General features: G+C 35.6%; 1 protein-coding gene across 1 annotated transcript in view; it reads right to left on the reverse strand.

The window, feature by feature from the left end:
* The window catches only part of Ctnna3 (catenin alpha 3), a 1,268,549-nt gene that overhangs the window by 1,215,890 nt on the left and 39,404 nt on the right, over positions 1–13,255 (reverse strand). The gene's annotated exons all lie outside the window — the stretch shown is intronic.

Raw genomic sequence — 13,255 nt, forward strand, 5'->3', positions numbered from 1 at the left:
GAAGTTCAGGATCAGCACATAGGCCCTGAATTCAAGCCTCAGGAATGGCATCCAAAAAAGGAAAGAAAAAAAAAGCTCTCACAATCCAATCATGGAAATAAACAAATTTTTGAAAAGGTATTTGCTTGTATGATATTTTTCTGTAATAGCATGGGACTTCCCTCTAGAAAGCTTATGGTAAATAAATCACCCAGCAAGCTTCAAAAAGTAAGAACTCTCAAAGAAGGAAGGAAACTAATTTATTTGTTTGTTTTGCCAGTCTTGAAGGGCCTGGGCTCTGTTCCTGAGCTTCTTTGTGCTCAAGGCTAGCCCTCTACTACTTGAGCCACAGCTTTTTCTGAGTAAGAGTCTCATGGACTTTTTTTTTTAACAGATAAGAGTCTCATGGACTCGTCTGCCAAGCCTGACTTCAAACCCCAGTCCTCAGATCTCAGCTTCCCGAGTAGCTAGGATTACAGGCATGAGCCACCAGTGCCTGGTGAAAACTAACATTTAGATAATCAAAGAAGATGTGACAAATTCCACTATCAATTTCTTCTCTGTAAGATACACACATTATTAAATCAGTCTAGCTAAATCAGAATGTTCCCATTTATTTTTAAGTCAGATACTGGATAAATACAAAGGTGACAAGTTGTAATACATCACAGAATAGTGTCTGCTACTAATAACTAATTAAGCAAAGAGAATTCACAGAAAATTGAATTCTTGGTTTATTTCAGTAAATTAGAACATACTTTGGAAGGTTAATGATTGAAAATGTCAAATAATACAATTTGCAAGACATTTTCATTAGCTGTCTCTTTCTGCCATTTATTTCCCATATTCATTCTGTACCCTTAGTCAGATTTCTACAGATAGAGACTTCACCATCAGCCACACACCCTAACTCCACTATGACTATGATGCTATGAGACAGGTTAATAAGATTTTATAGAATATAATTAAGTTTCCAGGGAAATGATTTGACCCTTACTATATCAAACTCTATGGAGTTAGTCGTTAGAAAAAGCATTCCATTGAATTAAATCCTCAATTTCATGAAAGCAACAAATTTATCTCAATACAAGGGAAAAGGGAAAAAAGAAATGGGAAATAACAATGCTAAAGTGAGGTTCCACAGCAGGACATCAAATTAAATTCAACAAATAATCATTTAAAACTGAGATGCTCAAGGCACTCTGAATATGAAACATGTTTTCTGCCCTAAAGGAACTCACAGGGTACAAGAGAAACTACACATGAAACTCAGAAATGGTAAGGACACTGGCATTTATTGAATGCCTGTTCAACCCCAGATACTTTACGCTTTCCAACTGAATTCTCATTAGAACAACAGGAGTTCCTACTTCTATTCTCATTGTACAAGTACAATCTGGGATCAGAAAGCTTGATGAAACTAAGCAGGGAAAGCAGTCAGGAGACTGCAAAAAGAGATAAAAGTCACATAAAGTAAAATTTTAAAACTCATTAATGCTACACAGTGTAGAAGACATGAGGGAACTTAAGTTGGGCCACTAAGAACAGGAAGACTTTTCAGAGTCCTAAGTATGAACCAGTTCTGTTCTGCTTAGAAACAATCACATCGGCTCTTTTCTCCCTTCTCATAATATAACAAATTCTTAAACACTGGAGTTCATGGACCAGTATCAGGACAGAGAGAGAGAAAAAGTAATATATATTATATGCGCATATATTATATATAAATATGCTTAATATATTATGTAATATGTATCACCTATAACTATATTATATGTAAATATGTTTAATATATTATGTAGTATATGTCATATATACTGTTATAACAAATTTATATTCTTTATATGTATGTTTTATATATAATATTTACTATATGTCTTGTCCATTTCTTGCTCCCTTTTCAATACATTCAAATGGAAATAACACTAGATGTGAACTTCTAAACAAAGTAATTTTATCTATGAATTAATCATTAGAGGTCATTTTGCCAATCAATGCATGTAATTTTAAAATGTTCTTTATCCTTGTATTTTCTCTCCCTAAGAAATAATATCTCTGCTTCTTAAATATATCTCCTTACATTTATCAGTGTAAAGCTTATACAACCTCAAATGGGAACATCAAGGGAAATACACTTGTATGTCTCTGAAATAAGGAACACATATAAAAAAAAAAAAAACAGTACTTCCAGCTAATAAGTCCATAGCCAAAGAAGAAAGAGACAATCCAATACATCATCATAAGGGTGTTTTAACTGAAGGTCAAAGTTTGCATAATGTTGGGTATTAACTTAAATTTTCATTGTCAATACTTACATCTTCCATTTATTAATACAAAAGGATTCACAGTACTGTAAAAACATGATAACTGCATTCATTTAAATAGATTGTTTTCTCTTACAATAACGAGTTATTGTAATTGAAAGGTTATACAAAATCTGTAGTATAACTTTGAATTTGGTTTCTATTAAACATACCATAGTCCCAATTACCCACATGTTTGTTTGTTTTTTTCTTTGGTCAGTCATGGGGCTTGAACCCAGGGCCTGGGCACTTTCCCTGAACATTTTCTGCTCAAGACTAGCACTCTACCCCTTTTTGAGCTGCAGTACCACTTCCAGTTTTCTGGTAGTTAACTGGAGATAAGAGTCTCAGAGACTTTCCTGTTTGGGCTGGCATCAAACCATGATCCTCAGATCTCAGCCTCCTGAGTAGCTAAGATTCCACATGTGTTCTTAAAGTGCTCAAGAATAAAAGCAATAGATTTACTTTGCAGATAAAACTGAGTAATGGAGATAAGACTGGTTAAACTGAATTCTAGAATTTAAAGAAGTTTGATATTGACTTGGTTTAAAGATGTTTTCCCCTTTCAGTGTGTTTTTAAATATTAATACAGTACATTTTCATTTCATTAAATTGATTATTTCTCAAAATAAATGATCTCCCAGTTGGAGATAAATTGATAGAAGAAGCAACAAATAATGGAAGAGTTTTAAGTATCCCTGGAACTCACTTGTTTAAGGTTTGAAATGGGAACTTGAAATGAGCCATGAACCCCAAAATAATTTGCTGATCTTTTAATTTATCCTGGCTTAATTTTTAGCTCAATATAAATTTACTTACTTACCCAGGAGGCTGATATCTGAGAATCATGGTTCAAAGCCAACTTGGGCAGTAAAATCCGTGAGACTCTTATCTCCAACTACCAAAAAAAGCCAGAAATGGAGCTGTGACTCAAAATGATAGAGTGCTAGCTTTGAGCACAAATGCTGAGGGACAGTGCCAAGCCCTGAGTTCAAGCCCCAGAATTAGCAGAAGAAAAAAAAACTGAAATAAAAACCATCCCACTGAGTCAATTTGAACCAAAATTAAATAGGAATGTTTAACTGTTGAAACTGAATATTAACATGATTTCTAAACTAAGAAAAATTCATTTCTGTCCTATTTGACTACCTTATCATATCTTACAGGGCAGACAAGATAAAAATGAAAAGATGCAAACAATATCCCTAAGCCCAATATTCACAATAGAACTAAGAATTACAAACAGTCCCAGCGTGTGCTATCTCAGCACACACTGTGTGATGTTCAGAAATAATAATAATAGCAATCCATCAAATCAAACAACAGAGGCCATGATTGCTCATCTCCCATTAAAATTACTGAATACCTGCTTTATGAGAAAAGAAAGCATAAAAAAAGGCAACATGGAAATGTGTAGTTTGACTCAGCAGTCCCTCTTCTAAAATACATTTTTCTCCTTTCTCCTGACAATACACATTAAATAAATCTAAGCCAATGTTCTCTACACACTACACAGCCAATCCGTTGGTGGAAATTATGTAGATTCATGGAGTAATTTAAGAAGGAGGGCAAGAAGAAGCCAGCTGAAACAGCAGGTAGGGGCGGGGGTGGGGAATATAGCCAGGGCTCTGGCAAGTAAAGCTTCCCTAGCCCTCTCTGCCAGTGCTCTGGTTCCTTTTGTGGTCAGATAGATTGATTCAAATAACTCCATAGCCCAAGCAGCCTACTAATTCCCCTGATGGAAAAAAAAAATATGTATATATCCAGTAGTAACTGTTCCAAAACAAGAGCTAGCTCAATAATTGTCATTTTTTCTCTTCCTTATTTAAGCTGTTGTGCATTGTGCAAGGTTCTCAGTACTTCCAAAAGCATAAAAAGAAGTACCAGGCTCATAGCATTTATATATAAAAGCAAGTATTGTAAGTGCCTGATTGAACGCACTAGATCACCAAGTGTGATCTTAGTGTCTCTAATATGCCAGTTTGAAACAATGCCAAAAGATTCTGGAGAGTAAAGCAGTGAAGAGTCAAAAGAATAGAGTATTAATGTTCTGTGAATAGTACTCTTTAGGGTAACAAATAATTTTTTAAGTATAAGAAATGTCTAATCTAGTTTATTTAAACAGGGAAACAAAAGATCAACTGAACTGAAGTATTATAGAAAATTATTTCATTTTTCAGAATTTACCCCATTGATTTCTTTTTTATCAAGAAATGTATTAGCATATATCAGTTGTACAGGATTAGGGTCCGTGTGACATTTACATAATGCATTCATCATACCCCATCAACCTCTTTCTATCACTCTTGCTTACCTGCTTTCCTCACTTCTTAAGATAATTTTAACATATTTTGTTGTTCTATTTTCATATATATGATAACGTACTTTGACTATATTCATCCTCATTAACCACGTCCACTCATTCACCTTCCTCCTCCCACTGAGCCTTACACACTCCCAACAATGCCTGGTTTTTGTTGTTATTTGGTTTTAGCAATACCAAACCTTAAACTCAGGACCTCACACTTCCTTGGTTTGGATTGTTTGGCTTTACCACTTAAGCCATACCTGCAACCCCAGAGTCTGTTTTCATACATGTTTTCCAATTGTACTTATAAGATGTTGATGACACTTATTAAGAAGCTTACATTTGCAGCAGAAATTTAAAATGCAGATAGACAGACAGACAGGTAGACAGATAGATAGATAGATAGATAGATAGATAGATAGATAGATAGATAGATACTTCAAATGAGGTTTCGCTGGGAGAAATTATTATAAAAATTAAATAAAACCTGGAACAAAATAAGAAAAAGACCTACATGTTGAAACTACACTTTTCTCAAAGTTTGAGGTTACAATACCTTGCTATTTCATAACTACACAATTTTGGTTGAGTCTCTACCACTCCAGTCTTCACTGTGTTATTCATAGCATATTTGTCAACTGTGTTTGCCTATCTCCTTTCCAAGGTTATAGAATCTGCTGAAAATTTTTAAAAAGGAAAATGAGATATTGTCATTCAATAAATACTTATTATTGGGCAACATACCAGACATGTAAAAAACAGACAAAAACAATTTTTGTGTGTTTTGGCTCTGGGTCATAAACTCAAGGCCCCGTTATTGTCTCTTAGCTTTTTAACTGAAGGCTGGTAATCTACCACTTGTGCCACAACTCCACTTTCAGATTTTTGATGATTAATTGGAGATAAGAATCTCGTGAAATTTCCTGCCCAGGCTGGCTTTGAACTACGATTCTCAGATCTCAGCCTCCTGCGTAGCATAGCCACAAGTGTGAGACAGCAGTACTTAGCAACATCTTAACTATTTTATAAATGTAAAAGTTCTATAGAATTGTAAGAGATTGCCATAATTAAATTGAATGAGGACTGGACTAAATGGTAACTAAGTAATTGTTTATGGATCATCATATCTCTATAGGGTATGAGAAATTAAAAGATACATAGATATATACTGTTAAAAATGATTCCCTAGCTCAACCTCCCTAGCCATAAAAGAAATGCAAATCAAAACAGCATTGAGATACCACCTCACCCCAGTTAGAATGGCAAAAATCAAGAACTCTAATAACAACAGATGCTGGAGGAGATGCGACAGAAGGGAACCTTACTTCATTGTTGGTGGGAGTATAAACTTGTTCAACCACTTTGGAAAGTAGTATGGAGGTTCCTCAAAAGACTCCACATAGAGCTCCCCTATGACCCAGCAATCCCACTTTTGGGCATTTACCCAAATGAGCACAAACAAGACCACACTAAAGCTACCAGTACAACTATGTTTATTGCAGCATTATTTACTATAGCTAAGATATGGAACCAACCCAGATGCCCCTCAGTAGATGAATGGATCAAGAAAATGTGGTATATATACACAATGGAATTCTATGCCTCTGTCAGAAAGAATGACATTGCCCCATTTGTTAGGAAATGGAAAAACTTGGAAAAAATTATATTAAGTGAAGTAAGCTAGGCCCAAAGAAACATAGGTCCCATGGTTTCCCTTATTTGCAATATTTAGTATATGTATGAGTCAAGCAGGAAAGGTCAGATAATGTGATGTTAGGAAAATGAACCCTAAGATATGTATTTAAATGTTTTTTCTTTCATGCATTTGTTTCTTATGCATTTATAAGATTATTTCTTTGTTGCTTTGTATGTCCCTTCCCCACAGTATAACCCCTGCTTTCACTGTATTTGATGTCGGTATAATTGGTGGAAGGGAAGGGGAAAAACAAATCGTTTAAATAAGGATACAAGTGGACCCGTTGCAACAATGATAAGTACAAGTTGTCATGTCGAAAACGAACTTTACAACTGGGGGGGGGGGGGGAGGAGGATTGGTTGGGGGGTTGAGGGGAGGCTGGAAAGGGATTGGAAGGGGAAACAAAGGAGGAGGCTACAATGCTTGATAATAAATGTACTCATTATCTTGCCCATGTAATTGTAACCCCTCTGTACAGTATTTTCACAATAAAAAATAAATAAAAATTAAAAAATGAAAACAAAAAAAAAATGATTCCCTAGTGTTATTCCTATCAGCAAACCTGAGGCATATAAGAACAGGAAGCGACAGCAAATAGGAATGAGGTCTAACAGGAGTGATAGAAATGTGCTAAAATTAGATAGTGGTTACAATGTACAACTCTGAAATTTTACTCAAAAATCATTGAATTATACATAGAAACAAGTTAATTGTATGGCATATAAATCATACTTCAATGAAGCCATTTTAAAAGTCTTTTCATAAGCATCTTACTAATGAGAAAGCATAGATGCTGTAATATTGAGTGAGTAAACATTACTCATTTCTTCTGAGACAAACTAAGCACAAACCTTGATTCTTCATTCAATGAACTTTCCAGGAAGGCCTTGATGATGTGAGTTCATACTACAAATCTTCCCCAGATAGCCTTGTGCAAACATATTACTTCTCCTAATGCTCTTTTCCTGAAGCTTTCCAAATCTATTTCTTGTCTTAATTGTTCTCCTGAGCTCTAAACATACCTTCCTAAAATGTACTTTCTCTCACATGTATCTCAAATACAATGTCTAAAACCCATAATCTGCTTCTCCTCTGTGTTAACAGCAAATCAATGTCCTCAATATCTAGCCACAATCCTCGAGTCCCTTTGATTCTAAAAGTTCTCCAATCTCTTTCTAAATTGAAACCTGCTCTTTCCTTTCTCACATTCATTCCCCTCCCACCTCACAATTTCATAATCATAAATACATATGCCTCATCACTTGCCTCTCTGCATCAGAAATGGTCCTATCATGCAAATCTGTTTATATCATTTCCCTGCTTAAAATTCTTTAATGGTTTTGTTGTTATTGTTGTTGGTAGGGGGTGTTTGTGCTCTGCATTTTTCTTTTAGGGGTGGCAAAAGAGGGCACAGAAAGAGAGGGAGGAGGGTGTACAAATACAATTGTGTTATTCAGTATACACTGTGTGGAAAATGACCTGTGTAACTTGTGGGCAGAAATAGAAGGAAGAAACTGGAGAAAAGAGAAGGAAGGGGTGACATTATCCAAAAAAAAAAAAGGAATGTACTCATTACCTGACTTATGAAATGGTAACCCATCTGTACAACACATTAATAATAACAGCATTCTATTTAAATGCATATATTAAAAAGAAGAAATTCTATTTTAAAAGATATATTTAGGATCTGGAGATTTTAGGAAAATAGATACTTACTAAATAATCATCTATTTGGAGTTTTGTTTTTGTCCATTGAGAGGCTTAAACTCAGGGCCTGAGCCTCTTTGTGCTCAAGGCTAGCATTCTACCACTTGAACCATAGCGCCACTTCCAGCTTTTAAGTGGTTAATTGGAGGTAAGAGTCTTACCAGGACTTTTCTGCCTAAGCTGGCTTCAAACCATGATCCTCAGATCTCAGTCTCCTGAGTAGCTAGGAATGCAGGCATGAACAACCAGTGCCTGGTAACTATTTCGTGTTTTAACAAAATAATTCTTTAACTCCTTTGTACAACTACTTAAAGATAATAATTTTTAAAAAGAAAACGAAAAAATTAATTCTTTTTTTGGGGGAGGTCCAGTCGTGGGGCCTGAACTCTAGGCCTGGGCACTGTCCCTCAGCTCTTCAGCTCAAGGCTAGCGCTCTACCACTTGAGCCACAGCACCACTTCCGGCTTTTTTTTCTTTTTGGTTATGTGGTGCTGAGGAATCGAACCCAGGGCCTCATGCATGCAAGGCAAGCGCTCTACCACTGAGCCACCTTCCCAGCCCCGAAAAAATTAATTCTTAACGATTCCTCCTTAACTTCTAGGCTTTATCTCCAACTTTTTATTTGAGCACCTAGACCTTTCACTCATCTACACTGATCTACCTCAACAGCATCAATTCTTTTTTGCTTTTACACAAAATCTCAGCCATTCAGAACTGTTAAAGGTCTTTAATCATGTCCTATCCCCTGAAGTTAAAATGTCCTCTATCTACCCAGACTAGTGGTGCAAGCCTGTCACACTACCTACTTAGGAGGCAGAGATTAAGGAATCACTATTCAAAGCCAGAATGAGATAGAATTCATAAGATTCTACCTCACTCAATGGCTACAGGAGAAGCGTAATGTCTGGGCTCAGTGCACATCTACCATTCCCAGTGATACATAAAACTCTTAAGTTCAAGGTCAAAACTTAGGGCTGCTCAGGCATAAGCAAGTTCCTACCACAAAAGTAACTAAGACAAAAGAAGAAACCTCCGTACTGCTTTCCAGAGTAGTTGAACAAGTTTGCTTTCTTACCAACAGTGTAACAGAATTTCCTTTTGGCCACATCCCCACCAGCATTTTTATTGTTAGTTTTCTTGATAATAGCCATTCTAACTGGAATGAGGTAAAATCTCAATGCTGGTTTTTTTTATATTTTATTTTATTTAAGGGTGATGTCAGGGGAGTTATATGAGTAAGATAAGGAGTATTTCTTGTCAAACATTGTTATTTCCTCCCTTGTTTTCTTCCACTTTCCCTCCTGCCCCCACTTCCCTCCCTACAAATGGTAAAGTTCATTTCCAACATAGTGTCTTGTGAATATGGCTGCTGCATTGGTTCACCCTTTGTCCCTTGTCTCACCATTTTGTGATTCCCCTTCTCTTCCCCAAATCATATAAATGTATATACAATATACAGAGTACCAAAATCAAAAACAGTGACAACAGGGGATAAACCAAAGGAAAAATGAAGAAAAATAAATAACTTCACACAGCAAATTAAAAAACTAAAACAAAACAGAAACAAAAACCCTCTTGTTTCCATAGCTTGGAGTTCGTTACAATTAGCATCATTTTATATGTACATAGCTACAGAGCTATTGTGAGCCTCTGCTAGGACTACCTTAGACATATATTAATTATTACAAATGAGGGAAACCAGGGAGCCTATGTTTCTTTGGTTCTGGCTTACTTCCCTTAATATGATTTTTTCCAAGTCTTTCCATATCAATGTGTTTTGATTTGCATTTTTATAGCCAGAGATGTTGAACACTTCTTCATGTGTCTATTACGTATTTTTACTTCTTCCTCTGAGAAGTCTCTCTTTAAGTCTTTAGCTCATTCATTGATTGGGTTGTGGGGGAGGATTAAATTTTTGAGCTCCAAGTATATTTTAGATATGAGGCCCTTAAAAGACTAAACATAGAGCTACCCTATGACTCAGTAATCCCACTCCTGAACATTTACCCAATAAACCACAAACAACAGAACACTAAAACTACTAGCACAACCATGTTCATTGAAGAATTGTTTATCATAGCCAGGATATGGAATCAACCCAGATGCCCCTCAGAGGATGAATGGATCAAAAAATGTGGTGTAATTGAATTCTACTAGTTCATCAGAAAGTACAATATAATACCATTCATAAGGAAATGGAAGGACTTGGAAAAAAATTATATTAAATGAAGTAACCCAGAGTCAAAGAAACAGTTTCCCTCATTTGTGGTAACTAGAATATGCCTATAAATCTATATGCAAACACACACACACACACACACACACATTAGGACATGATAAATTATATAGGACTCTAGACTTTCACACACTGAGGCCAATAAGATGTAGTGCTCTGAGGAATATAACTAGTACAGAGAAGCTTTCAAAAACTTAAACAGTATCAAGGAGAGAATAGTTGTAACTTAAATTCCTATTTAAAAAAACATGAATTAACATGGCAATAAAGCTAAATTTTCTTTCCAGATTTCTACAATTAATGATCATTTTTTCTCTGTCTCCTTTTATCTTTGATTTCAGTCTCTCTCTGCCAAAGGAAAATCTGTGTTTCCTTAAGGAACAAGATGCATTCAGAACTGATTATTTATATATTATATAACTATATGTTAATTATATAATATATAATATTTATACAATATATAACTATATATTCCTTATTGATAACAGTACTTGTCCATTGAGAATTATTAGTTACTTGTGTTTGTTCAGACTACCTCTTAGTAAATCATAACTGGCATCTCAGGGGCAGTCTCAGTAAAATGAGAATGATTTCACACATTAAAAAAAGAATGGCCAGGCATCAGTGGCTCATCCCTGTGATCCTAGCTACTCAGGGAGCTGAGATTGTGGTTCAAAGCCAGACCAAGCAAGAAAGTCTGTGAGACTCTTACCTCCAATAACCACCAGAAAACTGAAAGTAGTGATGAGGCTCAAAGTGATAGAGCACTAGCCTTGACCAAAAGAGCTCAAGGACAGTGCCCAGGCCCTGAGTTCAAACCTGTGACTCAGCAAAATAATAAAATAAAGTGAGTATCATATGAGGAAGACCTAGGTTAAAAGTACTTTTCATTCATAGAAGTAGTGATTTTAATAATTCTCTAAATATATATGAAATCAAGGAATGCACAGAATGATATATTTCAAGTCCTCAAAGAAAATAAATGCTAAACTAGATTTCTAGATCCAACAAATCTGCCATTCATAATTGAAGCAAATCTGAAAAATCTTCCATGATTTTCTTTACAAAATCTAAAGGAATTCATTACCACACAAGGAATTCTACTCAGAGAAGATTAAGATAAAAACAACCATGAAAATGTGGGAAATATCTCACTAAAAAAGTAGATAAGCAAATAAGGACTAGAAAGGAGAAATAGAACATTTGATATACTACATTTGATTGATTGATTTGATTGATTTGATATACTACATAATTTTCAATAACAATTCTGAATGCTAGTAGTCAGAATCCTCCAATCAAGACACACACTATCAGGTTGGAAACAAAAACAAAAACAAAAAACACAAGACCCAACCATTTGTTGCCTAAAAGAAACATACTTGCTACCAAAGACAAAAACAAACTTTATGCAAAAGGATTTTAAAAAGTATATTTTTCCCTGAGGGGCATCTCAGTTCATTCCATATCTTAGCTATGGTAAACACTGCTGCAATGAACATGGTTATGCTGGTAGCTTTAGTGAGGCTTTGTTTGTATTCTATTGGATAAATGTCCTGGGGTAGAATTGCTGGGTCATAAAATGTAGCATGTAATTCTATTCATCCACCAGAAAGTACAATATTGTACCGTTCATAAGGAAATGGAAAGTCTTGAAAAAAATTAAATTAAGTGAAGTAAGCCAGAGTCAAAGAAACATAGTTTGCATGGCTTCCTTCATTTGTGGTAACTAGGATGTGCCTATAACTCTACAAGTAAACATACTGAAGGTAAAAGAGAATAAATAAATAAACACACTGGGATATGATAAATTATATAGGTCTCTAGGAATTCACAGAAAGTGAGATCAAAGAAGGGTATTCTTTTTTTTCTCTTTTTTTCTTTGTTGATTGTGGGGCCTGAACTCTGGGCCTGGGCGTTGTCCCTCAGCTCTTCAGCTCAAGGCTAGCACTCTAACACTTCAGCCACAGCACCACTTCTGGCTTTTTCTGCTTATGTGGTGCTGAGAAATCGAACCAAGGGCCTCATGCGCAAAAGGCAAGCACTCTACCACTGAGCCACCTTCCCAGCCCCCAAAGGAGGGTATTCTTAGGAGAGGATTACAAAGATTCTATAGCTATGTGCATATGATCATATAAAATAATATTTATTAAAATGAACTCCAGGAAATAGAAACAAGAGGGTTGGATTTGGGGGGGGAGGGGTTTGTTTTGTTTTGTTTTGTTTTGTTTTTGCCAGTCCTGGGGCTTGTACTCAGGGCCTGAGTACTGTCCCTGAGCTTCTTTTGCTCAAGGTTATATCATTCCACCACTTGAGCCACAGCTCTACTTCCAGCTTTTGCTGTTTATGTGGTACTGAGGAATTGAATCTAGGGCTTCATGCATGCTGTGCAAGCACTCTACCACTAAGCCACACTCCCAGCCCAGGGTTTTTTTGTTTTTTTTTTTTTACTTTGATGCTGTTTTTGTTTTCTTTTCCTTTTGTCATGTTTGTTCATTTATCTGTCTTTTGGAGGGTAAGGAGAGACACAGAAATGGGGAAAGGGCAAACAAATGCAGTAGTGATACTCACTAGACACTGTGTTGAAAATGAACTATATAAGTTGTGGATGGGGATGGGAGGGAGAGAGAGCAGGAAAGTGTGACATTGTTCAAAAGGAAATGTACTTTTTATCTGACTTATGTAACTATAACCTCTCTATGCATCCCTCTACAATGATAATAAATAAAATTTTTAAACCTACCTATGCCACACAGAAAGGGAAAAAATAAAATTACATTGCTACCAAAAAAATATAGATTTCTCAAAGAAATGGAACTCAGAGAGTCAGGAGGGAAAAACTGGAGGGGAAATGAGGGAAGATTTAACATTGTTCAAAAAGAAATGTACTTATTACCTGACTTATGTAACTGCAACCCCTCTGTACATCACCTTTATAATAAAAAAATAAAGAATAGATTAAAATTTATTTTTAAAAATGGAACCCAAGAGTAAGGAGGTTTAGCTATATTCATATACCAAAGTTG

The sequence above is a fragment of the Dipodomys spectabilis genome, unplaced genomic scaffold (assembly GCF_019054845.1).
Source record: "Dipodomys spectabilis isolate Male_0828 unplaced genomic scaffold, ASM1905484v1 ptg000207l, whole genome shotgun sequence".
Classification (NCBI taxonomy): domain Eukaryota; kingdom Metazoa; phylum Chordata; class Mammalia; order Rodentia; family Heteromyidae; genus Dipodomys; species Dipodomys spectabilis.